General features: G+C 39.6%; 1 long non-coding RNA gene across 20 annotated transcripts in view; it reads left to right on the top strand.

Moving 5' to 3' along the window:
- LOC144381380 (uncharacterized) overlaps positions 1–23,031 on the top strand; it is a 340,649-nt gene that overhangs the window by 126,097 nt on the left and 191,521 nt on the right. For 15 of the 20 annotated variants that reach the window (XR_013446496.1, XR_013446486.1, XR_013446495.1 and 12 more), the window contains one exon: positions 20,423–20,480. The exons of the other annotated variants lie outside the window; for them this stretch is intronic. This is a non-coding gene — a long non-coding RNA (uncharacterized LOC144381380). The remainder of the gene's footprint in view (positions 1–20,422; positions 20,481–23,031) is intronic. 20 annotated transcript variants of the gene reach the window in all.

Raw genomic sequence — 23,031 nt, 5'->3', positions numbered from 1 at the left:
ATCTATATGGAAATTTATTTGAAAGGGCCTAGAATATGTCCTCTTAAGAAAGAGGTCACTTTGGCCCAGGTAATTTTGCAAGTTTTTTGAGGGAGATGCAAGTTGAGCTGGGCCTTGAAGAATGAGAAGGCTTTGAAAAGCTACAAATGACCGGGGAGGACATTCTCGGCACAAACAAAATACAGTCTTTGGAGAACAAGGATGAGACTGGTTTGGCTGGAACAGAAGGTCTTCTGTATTGGGAGGAGGAGGAAGATGGCTATAAGGACCATATGTGAATGCCACATACAGGAAGTTGGTATGTATCCTGTGGGGCAATGGAAGTAAGGAATAACGTGACGTAAGTGATAACATGGTGACAATGCCTAAAGCAGATTGGGGAAGTCAGAAGGATGCACGGTGGTGTATCTAAGGTTGAAGTGGTAAGTGTGGGAGCCTTCTTTAGAAAGTAGAGATGAACATTACCAATATTGTGAATAGATCATGGAATGTGGAGGTGAGTGAGTTGAGTCAAAGATAATTAAGATTTTAACTTGGAGTAACCAGGGGGATGGTGGGAAATCATCAGTAGCAAGAGGAACATAGGGAGAAGTTTTGGAGAGAATAAATTTGGAACATGTCAGCCTTTAAGGAAAGAGGTATATAGTCCAAGTAGAAATGTTCCAGTGGCCACTGGAAATGGAGCACTGGAGTTCCTCAGGATTGGAGAGGTTTGTGTATATGAATGAATCTCGTGATGTTTGAAGCTGAAGTTACAGATGAGCTCTTGGGATAAGCAATTAGAGTAATAGAGAGCTGAGGACTCAGTCTCTGGGAACACCCACGTTTAGCAAGTGGAAGGAAAACAATATGCAGCAAAAGAATCTGGGACAAGGTGATTAGAAACATGTGAAAAACCAGAAAAGACTTTTTGTTGTTCTTGTTTTTTATGGCTGGCTTTCAAGAATAGGTGTTGGTAAGAGTTCGAGTTGCTACAAATTAGTAAGAATGAAGGCAAGACAATTGTTTTCCAGTTTGCGGTCAGCAGATCATGGATAGCATTTGGAACCCAGTTTTGGTGGAGTGGGGAAGGAAGCCAAATCTTCCGAGCCCAAGCAGAGTATATGGGAGTTCATTCCTAAATATTTTGAAAATGAGAGGAAAGAAAGAAATTGCATTATAGGTGGAGGAAACAAAATGCCATTTATCAGGCAGTGAGTTTAAATTTATCGTCAAAGATGGAAAGGGACTTAGAGATTATTTTATCCAGTGATAGTTACTTGATGACTTCCTGGGGGCAAATGTAGTCCCCAGGCTATACCACACCAGCAGGTATTTTTTATTTGGGCTATAATGTACTTAAAAAATTGAATTAGGTGTGAATATTTTATAAATGAAAAGTTTTTCCATAAAAACCCCTAGTTTCTAGCCTCTCTTGAAAGAATTGGAAATTTGGCAACACTGGGCCTGTCTTCCTGCATACCATTCATCAGCTGGAGTTGACTAGCTAGCTTCTGGCCCTTTGGAAGGGCATACTCCATTAGACTACCTGCTGGATCCTTGTAGGTACTTGAGTTGGCAATCCATAATTAAGTCCAGTTTCCTCAGTTTGTAGAATAGGAGAACGAGGTCCATAATGGAGGTGTGACTTGTCACAAAGTCACATATCTGGTCAACGGAAGGATCCATTTTAGAGCCCAGATCTCTTCTTTCAGTAAGACTCCTACACTATGAACTCATTAACTTTTTCTCTGGCTTGGTAGTCTCTTGAGGACTGGCCCATGGCGATTTTTACCTTCTTCCCAGTTGCTGGTATTGCCAGATAGCACCCACATGATTTATCTGGCTCTGCCTCAACCAGGTTCCCAGTCCAGATGGTGACCTATTCCTCCTTGGACAAGAAGGAAACCCTGCTGGTCACCAAGTCCAGGCTCTCTCTTGTCAGAACTTTGGCACTATGTGAGGCACATAAATTCCCCATAAGGTTTCTTTTATGAGGATTTTTGAGGCTTTCGTGGAATGATGTTAAACATGGACTATCATGCGTTGCCTCCCAAAGTAGAAAATTAAGTTCATCTCGCTGAAATGAATACCAGATCATGCTGTCAAAGTCCCTCCACCCTGATCTATAGTTGGGTTTTCAAGGGAATTGGAAAATTGTGTTTGGCTTTATTTTATTTAAGGCTTTATAGCCTAAAGAAGAAAACTGTAAGTTAGTGATCTTTCTTATTTTCCTTCTAGATATGAAAATTAATTGCTATTCAAAAGCATCCCTTTGAAATTTAGGAGAGGCCATAATGTTATTTAAAAACGGATTCTAACCCACTCCCTCAGAAGGGATTTTCTGAAAGTTTGTAGTAATGGCTGCATTCATTGCTTTCTTTCTCTACACCTCCAGTCTTTGCCCCTCTACCACCCAATATGAATAGGTCTGGCTGAAAAACAGAGCAGCCGATGACATCTGGCTAGTGGATTTAAGGTGGATGGTGTTCATCCTTAGTGTTAAAGATATCATTGGAAATATTGCTACTTTGATGAAGTATCGTTCCTGAGATAAAAAATGTACTTTAAAGCATCCCAAATCGGGGCACCTGGATGGCTCAGTCGGTTGAGAGGCTGCCTTCGGCTCAGGTCATGATCTCAGGGTCCTGGGATCGAGCCCCATGTCAGGCTTCCTGCTCAGTGGGGAGTCTGCTTCTCCGTCTCCCTCTGACCCTCCTCCCTGCTTGTGCTCTCGCTCTCTGTCTCAAATAAATAAATAAAAATTTTAAAAAATAAAAAAAAGAAAGTGTCCCAAACCAGCTGCTTCTTCCCTGAGCTTATCTCTTTCATGTAATGAAGGCATTGCAAAATCCAGCTTATATTAGGCAGTACATGCTACTGCTATGATTATTTCCCACCTTCTTCCGGGAGGGCTTCTATAGTAGGCTGGATTCTATAACAGTTTTACAACCTCTTTTCCTACCTCACAACGAAAATCACCATATTCCCAGCCTGTGAGAGGAGCTCCTTTGGGGCCTGATGCACTGGCACATCTTACGAGTGTTATGACGGTAGTCCCCATTGCCAGTACCACTTTCTCAATTGGTCAGATAGGGCTAAGTTATGGAACAGTCATAGTAAACAAGTTCTGCAATCTCAGTGGCTTAGTAAGTAAAGGCTTGGTTTTTTCCCATATCCCTGTCTAGAGCATTTGAGGTTTCTCTCCTTCATCTTGAGATGCAGCCATATTCAAGGCATGGTCTCCATGGTTGCCTTCATGGATAGTCACACATTGCATTTTATGAAGCAGGCATGAAAGTGGTATATTGCATCCCTCTCCAGGTCTTTGGCTCCAGCTAAGTCACTTGGGAACACTGGGAACTATAGGGAACACTGGGAGTTTTATTCTTTTTTTTTTTCAGAGACAAAGAAAATAGAATTGACATATATTTACCCAATCTCGCCATAATATGAATCTGAATATATTGTTGTTTTAAACTGAATAGCCTTTTTGTTGTTGTTGTTGTTGTTTTAAACAAGAACCTTCTGACATTCTGACATAGACTTTGGAGCTCTATAATTCAACTTTATGATTTGAGCAAGCACATTAGATCACCAGAGAAAACTTGTGTTCAGAGGGATCAGAGTCTCAAACATCATCTGTTTGGGCAAGGCACCTTCTAAACAAAACAGAAAATATTTAAATGTGTATATAAACTTGTTCAAAGTTTAAGGGTCTGTTTTAGCAAGAAATAATCAGTGTGCATGGATGTGTCTGTCAGTGTGATTACTAACAAATTCTATTTTTTTTTTATCCTAACCACACATCTACTTTTCTAGTAGATTTCTACAAAAATGAGGAATTTCTATGAGTCAGTCAAGAGTAAATAATCTGGCTACAACATTAGATGGATATATTAAAACAATGGCCCACCAAAGTCAACTGCAGTATTGTCCTAATATTCACCTAGAAATTTTGTTATGGGGATATTAATGAAGTTTTATTAAAAATAAAAAACTTTACAGTTGGAAGGTAAATTGTGTCATTGATATGGGGTGGTGCTGCAAGAGAATAATTATAAAATGACGGTCAATGAAACAGATAAAAAATATCCTTTGTCAAAGCTTTTATGCTAAAATCGCTATGCAGCTGGGGAATGCAGAATTCCATCAACTTGGATCAGGCAGGATGGAGGTTAATTTTAATCACTGAGAGTCTGAGTGTGTGGGTACAGAATCTTATCAAGTCTAAACAGTCCACGAAAAGTTGTAAATAATGTCTCCAACTTTCCGAGACTCGATTTCTTCATCTCTAAGAATGGGAATAACAACAGGATGTTATTCATATGGGTGCTGCAAGGATGAAATAAAATCATCTATTTATAGTATTTTGTACAGTTTGGTAGCACATAGTGAGTGAATATCCTGGGGCCTCTGCTGATGGAAATGATGACTAGTGATGGTAGCAAACAATCAGGCAGGACAAGCACATGCTTTGCTTTGCCACAGAGGGGGCTGATGTGACGTGTCGTGTGCAGAATGGGCTCCCTTTCTCTACTTCCCTCAGAAAAGTTGTCTGCTTTTGTCTTCCTCCATCCTTCTTCCGAGTATCTTACAGTTTCTACTTTTCACAATGTAAAACTAGTCAATTTATTTTTATTCCTTTCCCCTCCTTCTCCTCTAACCAATCCTCTCTCCTATTTCTTTTCCCTTCATGTCCTGATATCAGAATTTTGCTGATAATTCTGGTGAGTGTTATTTAGTTACGGCTTTGTCTTCTGTTGGCTCTTTGGTTAAGAGCATGGGGATAGTAGGAGATTTAATTATTCTAATAGATTGAGGAACCTGGAGTGATAACTAGGCTTCTCTAATGTCTGTCTTGTATTTCTATTTCCCATTCTCTCTCTCTCTCATTGTGGATTTTTGCTTTTTCCAATTGATGGATCAATAATTTTCATTTTAAACATATTTCCTTTTTCCTAACACCCCTCCAATGAGGACACATTTTATAAGTGAAAATTTGCCTAGAAGGATATTTCTTCAATAATTGCTACAATGTTTCTTTCTCCTCCCTCCTTTCTTCCTCTTTTCTTGTTATCTAGGGGGCAGTTTTCACACTGACCTCTGTGTGAATGGTATCCTCTGTCATTGTACAACTAAGCCATCTGCCCCCATCCAAACCTTAGTCTTATTAAAACAATAGTCTGCAGAACTATATGAAACCTTATTACCATAAAAATATAAACAAGTCAGAAATGTCTAATACAGAGATATTGGAGAGTCATTAATACAGGCATTAATATAGAGCTATTAATATAATTTTATTAAGTACACACATATGATTAATTTTTACTTCTAAAATGACAATAAATCCACCTGATCTCATCTCTCTCAGCAAGAGAATAACTGACAGTATTATGGTCCTTGACTTGTGGGTTATTACTACTGTATCTTTACAGAGCACCTCACCTTTCAGAGGCAAATCTACTAAAAGTTCATCAATGTAGTTAAGGACCTTTCCCCTTCAGAAACCCCTTTTGCCACATGGCTCACCATGTCTAGAATCCTGTGAGTGATTGCATCACAAAAAAACCCAGTAATTATTTCAAGAGCTATGAGTAGTGCCATTGGACAGATCTCTTATGGAGATGACTTAAAAATGACTCCTATGTTCTCCTCCTTCTACACTTGCTTTATATTAGTGGCAGTTTCAGATTACTAGTGTTATTGTCTTTCCAAACTGTTGTGACATTTTTGTTTATAAGCTTCCTAAGATGGTTTGCTGCCTGCTCTTTTCAACTAAGGTCATAGTATGTGAGCCACCAGAGTAAGCATTTCAGAAAGTGGCCGTAGATGTATCCCAGCCTGCAAGCTCTTTGTAGAAATCATTGTCTTGGAGGTTTTATTGGTATGCCAATTCTTGCTGTCTCCACCACACTGTTGTAGTCAACTTCTTTTTACTATGTTTTGGTGATGAGACTTGGAGAACTCAGAGAATATTTGCCCACTTTAAATATATTCTGTCTTTTCCCTCTATCACAGACAATAATGAAGCAAAAAATCCAAAAGAAAGGATTGTAAATATCTAATATCTTCTTTTAAGTTTACTTTAGGTTCACCTTGATTTGTTTTTTAGATCTGGAGCAGTAGGTTTGTATCCAATTTGTGAATCCATAGCATTTCTCAATTTTGCTTCCTTAGGTATTTGTATTGGTGGATATTTAACACATTGATGCAATGAGCAAATATTACTTGAGCACTTACCATGTGGGCCCCTTTTTCTTAATAAGACTCACTACTTCCATGAACTCTTCCTACTAATTGGTCCATGTTGGTTTTTTTCTGGCATAGCATAGTGGTGTGAAGGTTGACAGCCACCGATCCAAAGGTTAGCTATTCATGGAGACTGAGAGATCAAACAGCACAGCACTTGAATACAGTAGTTTTTTGGATAAAAAAAATTTTTTTTTTTTGTAATTACTCGAAATGCTTTGGTCAGTGCCTTTAAGAGTTGGGAATTGAATAGAGTTTAAAGGGCCCGTTCGTTCATCTCCATGTCCTCTTTTCTCCCTCCTTGCCCCAGTTTGGAGAGAGAAGAAAGTACAAGCATGATAAGGAGGAGGCAGCAGACAATGTAGAAATAGAAAACAAGGGGAGGAGGCTGAGAGGCAGGTGGCAGAGGGAGGATGATGGAGGACAGCAGAGAGTAGGAGAAGGAGTACGGAGAACAGACAGAAGGAATTTAACTGCCATACTAATTCTCCTTCTAGGAAGAAGTGAGCTAATATTTGATGAGCATTTATTTTTCTGTGCTACTCACATTTTAAACTGAAAAAAATCATAACTATTTCTTGAAGTAGGTATTAGTGTTCCCATTTAATGTGGGAGAACTGAGGCTCAGAAAGGGTGTGGGATCTGTCTGAGGCCAGATATGTGCACAATCAGTATTTTCAAGGAGGTCTATTTCTAAAGTCTGTGTACTTCCCACCACATGTATGCCAAGTGCTCAGAGAGTTAAGAGATGAAAAGAAGTCTATAAGTAAATGGTTTGTTTATAAATTATTTTCATTGTAGTCAAAATTATTTAAATAATGGATAAAATGTAATCAGCAATATAAGAATATTATCTTTTGATAAATAATATTGACTCCTAGTCCCCTACCATGAGGACTTTAGAATCTCTTTTGTTCCCAGGGGAGCACTTGAAAACATCCACTTTAAGGCGGCATCTCCCTGGCAGATGCTGTGCTGGGTTCTTGGTGTGTGCAGATCCTGGTCCCTGCCATCCAGGTGTGTGGGGTGTGGCCCAGGGGGCCTGAACTCCTCGTCCCACTTCTGTCTCCTCCCCCAGTTAGTTAGTCATGGACACACACTGCCTTATCTCTTTATTGCAATATATAATAAATACCATCATTTTCTCTAAGTACCATGACTTGGAAAAAGTTGGGAAACACTGCCTTAAGTACTCATATGATAAATAGGAAATTCTAAAGACTTTGGTGCTGTATCCCAAATCTGACAGAGACACCAGGATGGGCTGAGAGGATGAGGGCAGGCTGCCAGGTGCCCAGCTTATCTGCAAATGAAGGCGAATCCCATACTTCATTCAAGCATGCCTGGTGAAGTGTAGCCTTGAGAAATAATAGAAACTCTTCATACTTCTCTCAATAAAACATTTATTTGGGGCTTCTTTTTTGCGGGGGCTTCTTTCATAACATTTAATGAGGAGGGAACATGAGGATAAGGGTATCTGGCTGGATGGAGCCTGATGACAACTATTATCTGCTACATTTTCTCTGAGTCCCCTGGTAAAGGTAACTCTCTTAAATGTAGTTTTTTTCCCCCCTCTGGAACTCATACCACCTTAAGTAAAGGTTTAATCTAATGTCATCATATAATGATCCTCTGATGGGCCAAAAAATGACCACTTGCGTAGTGTTTTCCCAAAGCTATTCTATGATTGCTTGCTCCCAGATGGCCAGGAAAGATCATTCAGTTTGGTAGGAAGAAGCCATAAGCCCATCAGCGCCTGTTGTCTTCAGAACTTGTAACTGTAAGTACGTCCACAGAGCTGCACCATGCCTACCCTGTCATATCCTGACTGTTGTTTGTTACAGTCTCACGTAATGGGATCTGTAAAAGTGCCTCATTCCAGTGAAAGGATACGGCCTCATTTCATGTAGATCCTCCTTCAAAAGGTGAGTTGTCCCTTCTCCTTTCATGACCCACTGATTGTCTTCTAAGAAATGATTGGCCAGGGTTGGTATGATATTCCAGCACAACACGGTTGGTGGAAATAGTGGCTAGAAAAAAGCCAAGAACTGAATAAGCGTAGAGATGTCCCATGTTTATATGATCTCATATGAAGGCCAGCACTGCTTAGGTCTGACTGATAACACTTTCCATAACATAAATTCTTGTGTTTTTGCGCTCAGGGGAAATTGTTACATGCCTAAGAAATTGCTGTGGTTCTGGATTGTGAACCTATTATGGTACCATGGTACTACAAACAAAGCAAAGCAAAACAAAATAACCAATATTGACAAATTGTTGTTATCGTAGCCACATTTATTGAGAGGATCAGCTTGCAAATATCCACAGTTTCAGATTCCCTAGTTAAAAAAACCAAGAGGTTGGCTTACTGAGAGAAGAGGAATGGATCAACTTCTTCTCGGTACCTTTAGGACTGACTAGTTACCTCTTTGCTCTAAAGGGACAGGTTTAATGGCATACTGGCCTAAAATTTAACACAGTTCACTGCTCTATAATTTTCTTTGATTAATCCCAGAAGGTTGATGTCCCTCCTTAAAAATGTACACATTTACTAGTAAACAAGCAGTCAGTTCTGTTAAAGCTGAAAGGATCAAGGTATTGGTACGGATGCAGTTGTCTGAAAAAGGGCTCTCTTTTTTTTTTTATTTTTTATTTTATTTTTTTATTTTTTTTATTTTTTTAAAGATTTTATTTATTTATTTGAGAGAGAATGAGAGAGAGCACATGAGAGAGGGGAGGGTCAGAGGGAGAAGCAGGCTCCCTGCTGAGCAAGGAGCCCGATGCGGGACTCGATCCAGGGACTCCAGGATCATGACCTGAGCCGAAGGCAGTCGCTTAACCAACTGAGCCACCCAGGCGCCCAAAGGGCTCTCTTCAAGGAGGGCGAAGTACCGCCACCTGCAGACACTCCTACTAAGTCTGATAGTGACGTGACCTTGACTTCTGCAGGAATATATCCCGAGCCCATCTTCCAGCATGTAGAATGGAGTGCTGATTTCCTCACAGGAGGGTTATTTTTCATGGGGATTTGTTTTTTGAGCTTTGGCCCGCGTTTACATTTCTGATGTGGAGTTCCTTGGCTGTTGTTTATATGAGTCTGTGCTTAAAGGAATGTGATAGAGAATGCAGGAGCATTTCTGGAATTCTTTGGAATGCTCTGGCTCTTTGCAAGAACTTCCCTGCTTCCAGCTTGATTGTTTTAGCTGACAGGTGCTGACTTTCCCTGGGTGAGTTATCGGTGTAACAGGGAGATGTGCAATTCACATCTATCTTTAATGGTAGGAAAACCTGGGTGTGTTAGCCTCACTTAATGAAAACAGATCACATTTGCTCAGCATTACTTTATACCACACATAACTGGTCTAATCCTCATGACACATTTTTGATACAAATCCTTCTCTGAATCATTTCACAGATGAGGAAACTGAGTCTTGGAGAAATGACACAGCTGTCCCAGGTGATGGAGCTAATACGTGTTAGATTCAGTGCCCAGGCCTCTTTGATACCAGAGCTTCCTTCCACCTGCAAATTTTCGAGCTTTATAAGTGTTTGGTATCTTAGAGGATGCTGCGTATAAACTCACCATTTATTAGTTCTTCTGTGAAGCTCGTGATTCTTCTCTTTTTGGTAGTGGCTTGTTTTTGTTTGTTTCTTTGTTCTTTGTTTGCCGGCACAGCACATCTGACTATGTTTTTTAAAATGCTTTCATGCTCTGCTTACATAAATTAACCTGCGGTTTTCCCCGCGAGGATGCTGTCTCTCTGCTCGGCCAGCCACACTCCCTCTCCTTCTTTCATGCTCAGTTCAGCTATTACCTTTCTTGTGACACTTCTTCTGAATTCCCTAGGTGGGATCATTCTCTGTGCTCTGAGGGCGCTTTGCTCTTAACTCCTTTAGAGCACTTATCAAGTTATTGCATAATTATTAGCGTTCATGTCTTCTTCCCCTCATTAGGCGCGAATCTACTTGAGGCAGAGATATTATCTATTTATCTTACACTCTCAGCATGGAGCACAGTTGTACATATACTCAGAGACAGGGAAACAGTAGGGGGCCCAGGAAGATGGGAGAGGTGAGAGGAATTACTGTCATTTAACAAGAAGTTAATAATGATCCCTCATTTTTATTATCCAGAAAAGCACTTGAGTTATTAGTCTGTATTCCTATGATGGAAGAGCTAGTGTATAATTAATAGGATGCAGGGTTTGGGTGGACCTGAAGCTTAGACAGTTTTCAGAACCCCCCCGCCTTTAAAATCCTCTTAAAAAATTAGAAATACAAAAGTACATGAAAAGTATTTATTTGAAACAAGAAATCATAAGAAGTTACAAATTAATAAAATCTGAGAAATACCATACACATCATAAAAATCCAGAAAAAGAGCGTAATGGTTTTATTAATGCACTGCCCTACACATTCCATATTACTGTTTTCCCCTACGTTTTTGGACTATATACCTTTTTTTAATCAACTCTGCATAAGACAGTAATTTTGTAATATTTCCCATAGAGAGAATGAAGAGGTAATTCAGTTTTTTCCCTAACATGGTTGATTGAAATCTATTCTTTATTATTAATGATGTAGAAAAATTTCTTTCAGCTTTACAACTTGTGCCATGTAAATTGTTAGGATTGCTGTAAAATGTGGGAAGAGCTCTAGCAAGTTTATTTCATGTATGAACTGTACGATTTGGAAGAATTTTCCAAGGACTGGCGGTGCCTTCATAAGATGCCATGTGACTTGACAAAGCAGGTAGTTAAAATATTTCCTTTTATAACTTAGAAAGATCCTTGGACAAATTGATTCATACTATCCGCCTTTGAGTAGGAGTCCTTTTACTTGAAACTCGTCCCCGGGTAACCTTGCAAATGCCAAATGCAGTCGGGAGGCCAGGAGAATGAGGCAGGTGACATGGCCGTGGTGTTTCCCGTCAGGAAGGTCTCGGTGGATACGGAAGCAGCCATTGCGTGGGAGAGGGAGTCCAGATTTCAAGGTGGGCAGGAGGACCTAGGTGCTGAGGAAAAATGGAGACAGTGGGTACAGAATATACATTTGAGACTTTTGTAAAGTAAGAGGGTAAGATGGTAAAAGAAAGACTGGTTAGCATGAGAGACTGTGGACTCCGAGAAACAAACTGAGGGTTCTAGAGGGGAGCAGGGTGGGGGATGGGTTAGCCTGGTGATGGGTATTAAAGAGGGCACATTCTGCATGGAGCACTGGGTGTTATACGCAAACAATGAATCATGGAACATTACATCAAAAACTAATGATGTAAGGTATGGTGATTAACATAAAAAAAAAAAAAAAAAGACCAGTTAGGATTAAATAACTAACAGGGAGGGAGAGGGCTGTTTGCATTTTTGGGAGAGTTGCTTGAAGTCAGATTTGGAACTTTGTTTAACTAGCTCTGTAGGGTCTCTGCTGTAAGTGCCATGGCGTGGTTTGTGGGAGAGTGTTAACCTCCTACAATCAGTCACCAGGGTGTAGAAATGCCCCCTCTAATCACTGGGCATGCGCCTGCCACTTGTTAAGTTGAGCTCCGCCAAGGTTTCAGTCATTCAGCTCGTATTGTCTTTCTGGGCGATATCCGCTACGCCTTCTGCTAATGCACCTCTTCATTTTTATGAGGTATTTTCACATCAAAGATCATCTCATTGGAGCATCATAGTGGTTAAATAATTTATCAATAAATAAGTTATTTTACATCTTATGAGAAAGAGGTGAGGTCTTAAAGATCTTACCTTAAAGATGCCCAGGTGGAAATTCAGAAGAGAAGACAGTTATCAACTCTGGGAACAGGGAAAAGGAAATAGCACAGAAAGTGCCTTCCCCCACTTGCCCTGTGGAGCTAAGGGACCAATGGGGATAGTTATGGGAAACTTCTAAGTGCTTTTCTCTGCACCATGTGATGTCTTTTCCTTCCATCCTCTGTGTCCTGTACAAAATGTTCAGAAAAACAAAGATTTTTTGTTCTGATGTTTTTATATCAAAGGCTTCTCTAGGGGAATAATTATCACACCTTAGTATGAACAAGAATCTCTTGGATCATGAGTAAAAATGCAGATTCAAATTCAGGAGAAGCAGGGTGAGATGGGGAACTCAAAGGTACGCCAAGCTCTACATGTGGGTGGGTATGGGTCACAGGTCGGAGGGGAGGGTAAGGACTGAGCTGATGTGTGCATTTCACCTGCTTTAGCAACCTGAGCCTTGGAGAAATTAAATGCCCTTTGGTCTCTTAGACTGCTAATAGGAGGTGGCCCTGGAACTTGAACCTCAGTCTTCAGACCTTCAGTCCTACCCTTGTCTCTATCACTGACCCTAATAGATGGCATCTGATGTGGTCAAGAATGTGGAGTTTTAGAGCCAGGCTCCCTGGGTTTAAATTCTAGTTTTTCCACTTATGATCTGTAATTATCTTGGGCAAAATATTTACTCTCTGTATGCCTCAGTTTCCCAGTTGGAATACAGGGATAATTTGTCACAGGATTAAATGAGTGACAGTTGGGAAGGCCTGTAGTAAGTAACCAGGCAATTATTTGTAAAATAATGGAGAAACTCCTCTTTTATGGCCTATGATGTAGAAGACAGTACTTTTATCTACCAGCTTGCCCCAGGTAACTTTGGTACTCCTGCTTCTCTCAACCTGCATGCTTGCCCATGGAGTGCACATGTCAGGCGTCTCCCCAGCTCTGACTTCGCTGGGTCTTCTCCTTCTGCTCTGTGGGCCCCAGGAGAGGCTAGTGCGGCCCAGTAAGATGCAGGTAATAGCTTCCTTTGGTGCAAAGCCAGCAACCTGAGGCAGAGACATTCTATCTTGTTCTGTTGCTTTGCCCTTGCTTACATCCACTGAGACCACAGGTTTTAGTTTTTAAATCTTCCAGTTAGGAAATGATTGAAAATATTATTATCCAGGAATGGGAGAAATTTGTTTGTTTTAAATTTTGCCATTTGCCATTTTTTTAAAAGACTTTTTTAAAGTAATCTCCACACCCAACGTGCGGCTCAAGCTCACAACCCCAAGAACAAGAGTCGCATGCTCTACCAACTGAGCCAACCAGGCGCCCCACCCTTGGTCATTTTAGTATCCTACTCTAACCGGCAGGAAATTTGTAGCAGATTTTACAAATCTGTAATGATTCTTTCTTTTCTCTCTTTTTTTTTTCTTCAAGTTTTCTCAGAGGAAAAAATATTCTTATTCGCCAAATGTGACCCATCCTTTTTTTGTCCCAGTTGTTAAGACAAAACAGATATGCGTCTAAAAATCAAAACTTTACTCTCTAACAGTGTCTAGCAATTCTCAATTGCCTTGTTATTTTTGAACGATGTTTTCTTTGCCCGCTTGTGACATCATAGTACACATGGACATTGTCAGCAGCTACTGACCAGCCAGTGGGGCAGGAAGTCCTCGCGGCAGCTGGGGGGTGGGTTATAAGGGCAGAACTGATGAGAGGGTCCTGTAGATGTTTTCTGTTGGAGACCATGACACCCAGGTGAGCCCCTGGCTCACTCAGCTGTAAAGGGCAATGGGACAGAATGGCTTATACCTGCTGCTGGGAGTGCAAACCAGTGCACTCATTCTGCAGATATGGCAATATTCCTGGTTGTGTATTACAAACCCATGTATAGTGCTTACCAGCAGGGACATATTAAGAAGCCTTAAAATATGCAGTGTCTGATTTCATAATCTCATTTCTAGGAATTCTTATGTCTAAGGAAATACTTTGACAACTGTGCCAAGGTGTATAAACAAGGATGTTTATAAAAATGAATTGTTGATAACAGCAAGGAAATGTAAACCACTCAATTATCTATGAACAGTGGAATGACTAGTACCTTATGGTGCATTGACATAATGGAATTTCAGGCAATTATTTAAAACCATGATATAGAATATAATTATTATATGTAAAATATATGGGGCAATATTTACTACCTTTTGCTACAGGAAAAGGATTATAATTTAGCACATTAAAAATTTTGTGTATGTTTACCTATGAATGAGTTTTTATTTGCTTAGAAAAAGTGAGAAATATAAACAACAAAGTATCAACAATAGTTATCTTAGGTTGTGGGATTATGGATGATTTAAATTTTCTTATTTTATTTTTCTAATTTTTCTCACTAATACTGTATCTTGTGTAATAAAAATGACCATGTAGAGTCATTTGTTCATGAAAAAGAGAATGTTGCAAGCTATTCTTCCATTTACTCCTATTTAGAAATATTTGTACATGTGAGCATATGTTAACATTTTATTACGCCAAATGGAGAAGAGAGAGGCTTCTTGCAAAGCTGTGTCAGTAATCACAGAGCTAAAATTGCATTAGGTCTATTATTTTGTTGACTTTGACAGACATATAGCTCTGGAAAATTAGACCTCCGTTGGGTTAGCTTGTCGACCCTCTGTTATTACAGTCTCAACTCTGTACTGCAAAATCCAGAACGATTGACTGTCATCCATGTGTTCATGGTACACATACAGAAGCCAAAACAAATAAAAAATAAACCCAAACCCAACAAATGTACTTGTTTTATATTTTACTTGGAAAATATTCCAAAGAAACATCATTAGTGCGCAAGGTTCCATGGCATTAAATTTGCTTCTTTGTGCTGTCTGCCATTTAAATTTTTGTGCATTCTTACCTGCACCTTTGTGGCCACGTTACACATAACATTTTGGATGCCAAGGGTCTTTATTAAGTGCTTTCTCAGGTTGGGTTTTAATGTTTCTATAACGAGGAAAATGTGTCATCATGATAAGTTAGAGGACCAGATTTTAAGCCTGCTTCTGCAATTAACTGCTGTATGATCTGGCATGATGATGATGATGATGATGATGATGATGATGTTGATGATGATGATGTAGGTGTAATAGTATCAGTAGTTGTAGCACTAGTAGCAAGTAGTTGTGCTGGTACTAGGTAGTAGTACTAGTACTAGGTAGTAGTAGTAGTAGTAATAATAATAATAATAAAATCTAAAAGCCATTCTATGTATGGATCCCTTACTATCTGCAAGGAAATCTATTAAAAACATGTTTTGTCTTACTTCATTCTGAAATCTCCTTGGTAAATATCATTGTCCTCATTTTACTGATGAGGTCATTGAGGTTTAGAGAGATTAAGTTATTTGTACAAAGGACATGGTTAAGGGGCGCCTGGGTGGTACAGTGGGTTAAGCGTCAGACTCTTGGTTTCAGCTCAGGTCGGGATCTCATGGTTGTGAGATCGAGCCCCGTGTCAGACTCTGTGCTCAGCATGGAGTCTATTTGAGATTCTCTCCCTTTCCCTCTGCCCCTCCCACTCATGTTCCTCTCTCTTTCTCTCGGAAATAAGTAACTAAATCTTTTTAAAAAAGCAAAAGATACAGTTAATAGATGGCAGGATAGGGATCAAACCCAGGTTGTTGTTGTGACAGTAATTTGAGATAATCTATGTAAAGCACTTCAATCTGTGGTTGGCATATAGTTTTTCAATAGATGTCTGACAGTGTTGATTATATTCATGTGTTTTCTTTCATTAATAGGTGACTAGCCCAAAAACTAGGGCCCATGTGAAGTACTCTCTGAATAAAGTTACAATCAAAGAAGTACAGTCTAACCATCCAGAGTAATTAAAAGAAATACTGATATTTACATACTTTCTGAAAATACTTTAAAGAAATCTAATTTCCTTTTCTTTTTGCTACAGTTCTTTCATATTCTGAATCTTTGATTCAGCAAAACTCCACAAACAATTTCAAGTTCTAGAGTGACCAACTTATCCTGGTTTGTCAGGGACTTTTTCAACTTTAGCAATGAAAAGTTTCATGTCCCAGGAACCCCTCGGTTCCAGGCATAATGACACAGTTGGTTACCCAACTTTTAACTCTGGAGTCTGACTCCCTGAGGTTCTAGCTTGTGTGGCTTGTCTGTCATGTTGTTCATCTTTACATTTCCAGTAGCCTTGCCTCTTCCATCCTGGAGGAATGTGGGAAAACTTGGAATACTCACTCTTTAACACATCTCTTTCCTGCTACACTAATCTCCATATATTTTCAAGGACCTAAGTCAGAGTATTTTTGAGTTTTATAGCTGAAAATTCCCTTAGAAAGTGTCTTACATATTTGGAGACATGGCTAGACATGGCTCAGATAACTAATTGGATGAGGAGGGAGAAAAAACTTCACTCATGCCTTAGTTAAGGAGGTCCTGGGGGCACAAAGCCAGGAGGGAAGAAAAGGTGGTCCAATTTATGGCATCTGAATCCTCTGTGGATAGGTATCAGGTGGTAGTCTTGATTTGGGAGAAGGAGCAAGACTACAAAGCACCCATAATTCTAAAAGGTGAGTGGCAGATGGCGAAGGAAAATGCTAGAGCAGTAATTCTTGGTGCCAGGGGCAGGGAGGCCAGTCATTAGGGGGCCAGACTTCAGCCACAGAACAGTTCAAGGACAATCTTCTAGGCCCAGGCCATAGGACTGACCTTGTAAGGGGCTCAGAGTTTTAGGCAGGTTGCAGGCAGGTAGTTAATGAAGGAATAACGCAAAATCCCAATTATTTGAACCGGGACACAAAGTGGAGGCTGTATCTCAGTGAAGAGGCAACACCTACTGATCAGACTTGGGCCACCAAGTCAGGGTGAGAGTACTGATAAGGATGATGATGCTGAGTCTCAGAATCTTATGCTCTGTCCCCTAAATCTTAATTTCTTCCTAACATTAGGATTGGCACCAGAATAGTGGTTCTTATTGTTTACTGTGAATAGGAATTACCTGGACTATTTATAAAAACCAAGATTCTAAAGGCTCCGTTCCTAAAGGTGGATCTGTTTTTCTGATCAGGTTGATTTGTGGTTGGTCCCAGGAATATGCATTGTAAACGTGCCCCCACACCACCCAATAGTCTGCTAGTGTTGGCCCTTCTGAGGGTCAATGCCCTAGAGGATTCAGGGGTGCCAAGTGCAGGTACAGGACTTTAGACAAGACCTGGCTGCCCTTCTCATTGGAACCTGTGGCTGGACCCAGACCAGGTTCCAAGCCTATTAGTTTTGATTCGGCCACTGTTGATTGTGTGGATTGCATGTCATGCTTAAACAGTATCTTTTTTTCCCCCTACATGTTGTCTTAAATATCTGCTAAGGAACTGTGGCTCTTTGTGGGATACTCTCTCTGTCTCTGTGAATCTTGGGATCTGCTCCTTATTTCCTAATAAAGAAGTTTCCTCATAATGTTGGCCTTGGGGCACCATAAATGACACGAACACTATCTTTCAATAAATTTTCCTTTACAATGAGCTGGAAATCTCCCAATCATTCTGACAGGCTAAACTCAAGCCAGATTCCCCCTGGAAATATGGGCTGGACTCTTCATAAGCTTGGTTTTCTGACGGAGGGTTGCTGATCCAGCTGAACCAAAGTCAGGACAACTTGGCAAATACACGTGGTGCTATTTTTTTCTTTTATTTTAATAATCCTAAATGTGTGCACTGAATTCATAGGTCCTCTATTTGAAACTTGGAGATCAAGTAATAAAGAGAGCCAAGTGTAATTTTAATGAATGCCTCTAAGAAATCCAGGCTGTTGTGAAGATGAAAGTTAACAACAGTTTTAGTTTCTGGGCATTAAGTCAGATACACGTGTTCTTAATTTGGTCAGAAAAATGAGCAATGACTGTGAAGTTTGAAAGCCAGGGAGGAATGCAGTGATACCGATAAGATGTCAGGTTCACATCTTTAATAAGTTAATCTTTAATAGTGAAAAGGCAACATGATTAGACTGCCCGGGCAATTAGCTTGTACCTTGTGAGGGCAACAAAGTTCCTGAGACCTCTCAGCCTTCTAGAATGCAAAGAATTTGGGAGCAATAGAGCAAAGATTCCTAAGCTAAGTAAGAGTAACTATCATTCAAGATGTGCAGCTTTGAAAACAACGTATAGGTTCTAAAATTGTAATATGGTTTCTGCGTAGGTTGAGAAACAAGATAAGCAGTTCTATTAAAGCCTAGTCTACTATTAATAGCTTCCAAAACCGACATCTACAAATTTGCCAAGCACTTCTAGGGAATAAAGTGTGTTAATCCTTCAATGTGCCGAGGACATTCTTTCCCACTTTTTTGTTATTCTCTCTTTCTCATTCATTAGGTAATTTTCAGGGAGGATTGAGACTGAGGCTGTGGGAAAGCCATAGTAACTGAATTTCCTTTAATGATAAAGAAAGCTACAACCAGCACCATCTCTTAAATATATAGTGAAACAAACACACATTCTTTATAGTCTAGGAAATCAAAGTTTTCTTACTGATCAAAAAGGATCTCTGACACTTTTCTGAAAGGACCCACTAGATAAGCAATTATGCTTTAACAAGTATTCAATCTGATTGGAGGAGGCTATAAGAATTTCTTATAGAAAATAATCTTTATTAAATGAGAGAGCAATCAAAATCTTTCATTTAAATTCTCCTTAAATTGCTTCATGCTGTTCAACTAAAAACCACATTTATGTCCTGAGCAAAGCATGAAGTAGTTGCTAAGGATACAAAGGTACAAGAGGCTCTTGCCCAAATGGATACAGAAACATAAAGAGCTACAAGTAAGTTCTTTATTAATAAAATGTTATGTTTATGCTGTGTTCATGTGTACTTAGGGACTCATTTTGCTGAGAATTCACTAAAGAATGAGTAAAATTTCCTTAGTTAGGATTTATTGATCCAACATATAAAAGCATGGTATCCAGGCAAATTTAGATAACTCTATATATGACACACAGGGTAGAAGTGATAGTCAACTTGGTTCTTTTGATAAGGAGAGACTTTGGTGCATTGGGGTGTCCTGAACATGGAGTTAGGACAACTGTGTCAATTAAAGGAAAGAAAACTCTTGGATACCATAGACCCAGGGTGGGAGGTAGAGTCTTACGGAGTATTGCAGCCCTGGCTCTGTAAGCATCCTTTAGGGTTCTTTATATTATTTCAAGTCAACAAACTTTAATTAAGTGCCTACTCTGCTGGGCTTGGAACTCCGGGTACAAGGAATTTACAAGTAAGGGAGGCAGACAGGTAAAGAAATAAATGTCATTCTGCAGAGCAGGTATTAAATGAGGTAGAGGGCAAAATTCATGTTTTAGGATATGGGGAACTACTGTCAAAAAGAACTCCAGATCCTGGTAGCTTAATACAAAGACAATTTATTTCTTGCTTATGTCAAATCTAACCCTGATCACCCTGCATGGGCAGCTTTCCTTGTTGTCTTTCCTCTAGACAATGACCCAGAGACTGGAACTGTTTCTGTGGGGGTCATCCAGCTGGTAGGTGAAGGGAGGAATTCACAGAGGATCCTATCCTTAATTCTCAGATTTCCTCCTGGAAATGATACGTGACATTTAGGTCCATAATCCATTGGCTAGAACCAGTTACACGGCTCCACCTTGATGAGCAATGGCTGGAAATTTGGCAGCTACTTCTAAGAAAAATCAGTGTAATCTTCATAAAGAAGAGGGGCAGTGATCCTTGTGGTCTCTTGCAGTTTCTGCAACAGTGCAATGAAGGCCAAAATGGAGATCTCTCCCCAGAGACTGTGATGTGTATGATGAGTCTTAATGGAAAAAATAGTTTGGCTGTCAGATGATGGGGTGTCAGAAGAAGAAAGCATTCAAAGCAGCTACATTGCTATTAGGATAGAAACATGAAACCTTACAGCAGTGGCAGGGAAGTGCCCTACTTTATTAAGTCTGGGGCATGTAGTCTAAGGATAGAAGTGATGGGAGACAAGGCAGAAGAATTGTAGCCATCCGTTCATGAGGGTACCTTGCAATCTCTGAATAGGAGCTTGGAGCTATTAAGACTATTTAACTAAACCTGTGATTTTTAAATTTGGCTTTATGGTAAAATGATAAGGGAGGTTTTTCCTTAATGCTCAGTCCTAGATGATGACTCCTTAGAGCATGCTTTATCTAATCTTTGTGTCATGAATTGCACAGACTCTTTAAGACTTTAAGATTTAAAGATTCTTTAAGTCACAGCCAGATGGATGCTCTGTTGTCCTTCTTCATTGTCTCTTTTAGACAGAGAATGTCTATTAGACACAAAAGGGATGTGTTTCCCAATTAAATTTGCTGAGCCAGAAGACAATGTATTCGACCTGTATTTTATGATTGGTTCATGACAGCTTCATCATGGTCTTTCGACAAATATTTTCTGACTCCCTTTCTAATTCCAGGTCCTTTGCTAGTTGCTGGGTTTGGAGAAATGAGAACTGAACTCCTGTACTGAAGCAGGTAATGAGAACCTGAAATAAAGCAGCAGTGTGGATAGCAGAGTAGAGGGACAAACATGCGAGACAGAGATTTATTATTTTGTTATTTTTTAAAGATTTTATTTATTTATTTGCCAGAGAGAGAGAGCACGGGCACAAGCAGAGGGGGCGGCAAGCAGAGGGAGAAGCAGGCTCACTGCTGAGGAGGGAGCCCCATGTGGGACTCGATCCCAGGACCCTGGGATCATGACCTGAGCCGAAGGCAGATGCCCAACTGACTGAGCCACCCAGGCGTCAGAGACAGAGATTTAGAGAGTAGAATCAACATTTGGTGATTGACTAGAAATGGGAAGATTAGTGAGACTGAGGAGTTTACATTTATTCTGAGAATGTTCCAAATACTAATCTCAATTTCTGGAATGTAGAGATTGATAGCCATATATTACTATTCATTTTATTGGATTTTTTTTTTTTAGTTTTATTTGAATTTTCCTAGAAATTAGTCAAATTCATATCAATTTCTCATCTTTTTACCATAAAGTTTTACATACTGTTCTATTTACATTTTAAATCTTTTGTGAATACATATATTTGCATTCCTAAGATTTTACATCTGTGATTTCTTAGCCTTTCTAAACATTTACAAATATTTAAAAATGACTTATTTTGTGTTATTTATCAGTTACACTGTTTTCAGTTTTCCACTGAAGATAAATGTGCATAAGTACTCCTTATGTAACACTCTGTTGAGTTAGGTCTTCTCTCATTTCCCAGCTCTTCAATTTTCTCAAGACAAGAATGCTTAAAACAACAGCATCAATAACAGTATAACTATAAACACAAGTGCTAACATTCTTGTCTCTGTGCTCAACTGTAACATTTGTGGTTATCACATTTCCTTTAATGCAGTATGGCACTGACGATACACAGCTCTTACTTTCTCCTGCTGTGATATGAACGAGGAGGTGATTAAAGTATCAGGCCTGCTATATACTGCTTTTCCAGGGTGCTAGAAGAACAGTTTTCTTTTTAGCATGAGCCTTGAGTTCTGAAACATGAGGCAGGCAGGCAGAGAGAGGGAGAAAGAGAGAAACTGAGGAAGGATATTTTTATCGACTTTCAGGTGGGCAAAGGTTAGGCAGGCCACTGATTACATTTTTTAGTAGTTTTATTGGCCTTCTAGTTTGTAGAAAATCACTTTAGATTCTGATTCTTAGGTTTCACTGTTATTGCAAGTTTTCCTTTCCTTTCCTGTCTTCATAAAGAGTAAGTGAGATGTTAGTGGATCTTTCTTGTAGTCTCCCTTATAGCTGGGTGCTTTGAAGAAATCATTTATGAAATTAAGACATGATTGATTTGGACAGCTTTTAAAATACAAAAAGTAAAGAAAGCTAAAATCTGGAACTTTGTCATCCAAAGATCTATCAACATTTTAAAATACATCATAAAGATGCTTGGTTATGTAGAGAACAATAATAATGAAGATACCTTTTAAAAAGTACAATCAGGGCGCCTGGGTGGCTCAGTTGGTTAAGCGACTGCCTTCGGCTCAGGTCATGATCCTGGAGTCCCGGGATCGAGTCCCACATCGGGCTCCCTGCTCAGCAGGGAGTCTGCTTCTCCCTCTGACCCTCCTCCCTCTCATACTCTCTGTCTCTCATTGTCTCTCTCGCAAATAAATAAAATCTTAAAAAAAAAAAAAAATTATAAAAAGTACAATCATTTGGTAAATATTGAGTGTCATTTGAATAGTTCCTCAGCAATATATTGTGCATGTTTTTCCATATTACTAAGTATTCTTTTATTACATGTTTTAAAAATGGCTACCACCCAATGGTACCATTATTTAGATATACTTCTTTAATAACATGTATATAAAACCTTGAATATATATATTGAAAGGTATATGTGTGTGTGTGTATGCTGCGAACTTCCTTGTGCGTATATTTTCTGTCTCTCTGTATGGTTTTCTTAAGTAAATGTCCTCAGTGGCATTTCTGGGGGAGAGAATATCAGCACTAGGAAGCTTTTGCTCTTTTGTGTAGACTGCCCTTAGAATAGTGGTATCAATTTATATTCTCACCAGCAGTGCACTAAGGCTCAATGGGTGTTACCCTTTGTTGTTGTCTTCTGTATTAGTTTTCTAGGGCTGCCATAATGAAATATCATGGACTGGGTGACTAAAACAACAGAAATTTATTTGCTCACAATTTTGGAGGCTAGAAGCCTGAAATCGAGATCTCAGCCGGTTTGTTCCCTTGCACCAGCTAAAACTCTGTGTTAAATAAGAGAGGAGGCAAGATCACTGTTTCTAAGAACTTCCAGGAAACCTGGATGCCTGGAATGGGATAGAGGAGGGTGCAGGGGTCAGCGCACTTCTGTGGATCAGACTGATCTAGTTGCATGTGTCTTTCAATGCCTTTGTACGTGAATGACTGATCATACAATCTGGCTGATTATAAGATTACGAGAGCCCAATTTTTTTCCTAAAAATTCTGCAGGATAGACATCGCCCCATTGTCATTTGGTTTTCTAAAGTTGAGGAAAAGAAATATAAGGTCAGCTCTTTCCCT

Source organism: Halichoerus grypus, chromosome 3 (assembly GCF_964656455.1).
Source record: "Halichoerus grypus chromosome 3, mHalGry1.hap1.1, whole genome shotgun sequence".
Taxonomy (NCBI): Eukaryota; Metazoa; Chordata; class Mammalia; order Carnivora; family Phocidae; genus Halichoerus; species Halichoerus grypus.
This window is presented reverse-complemented; position numbering and strand designations above follow the sequence as displayed.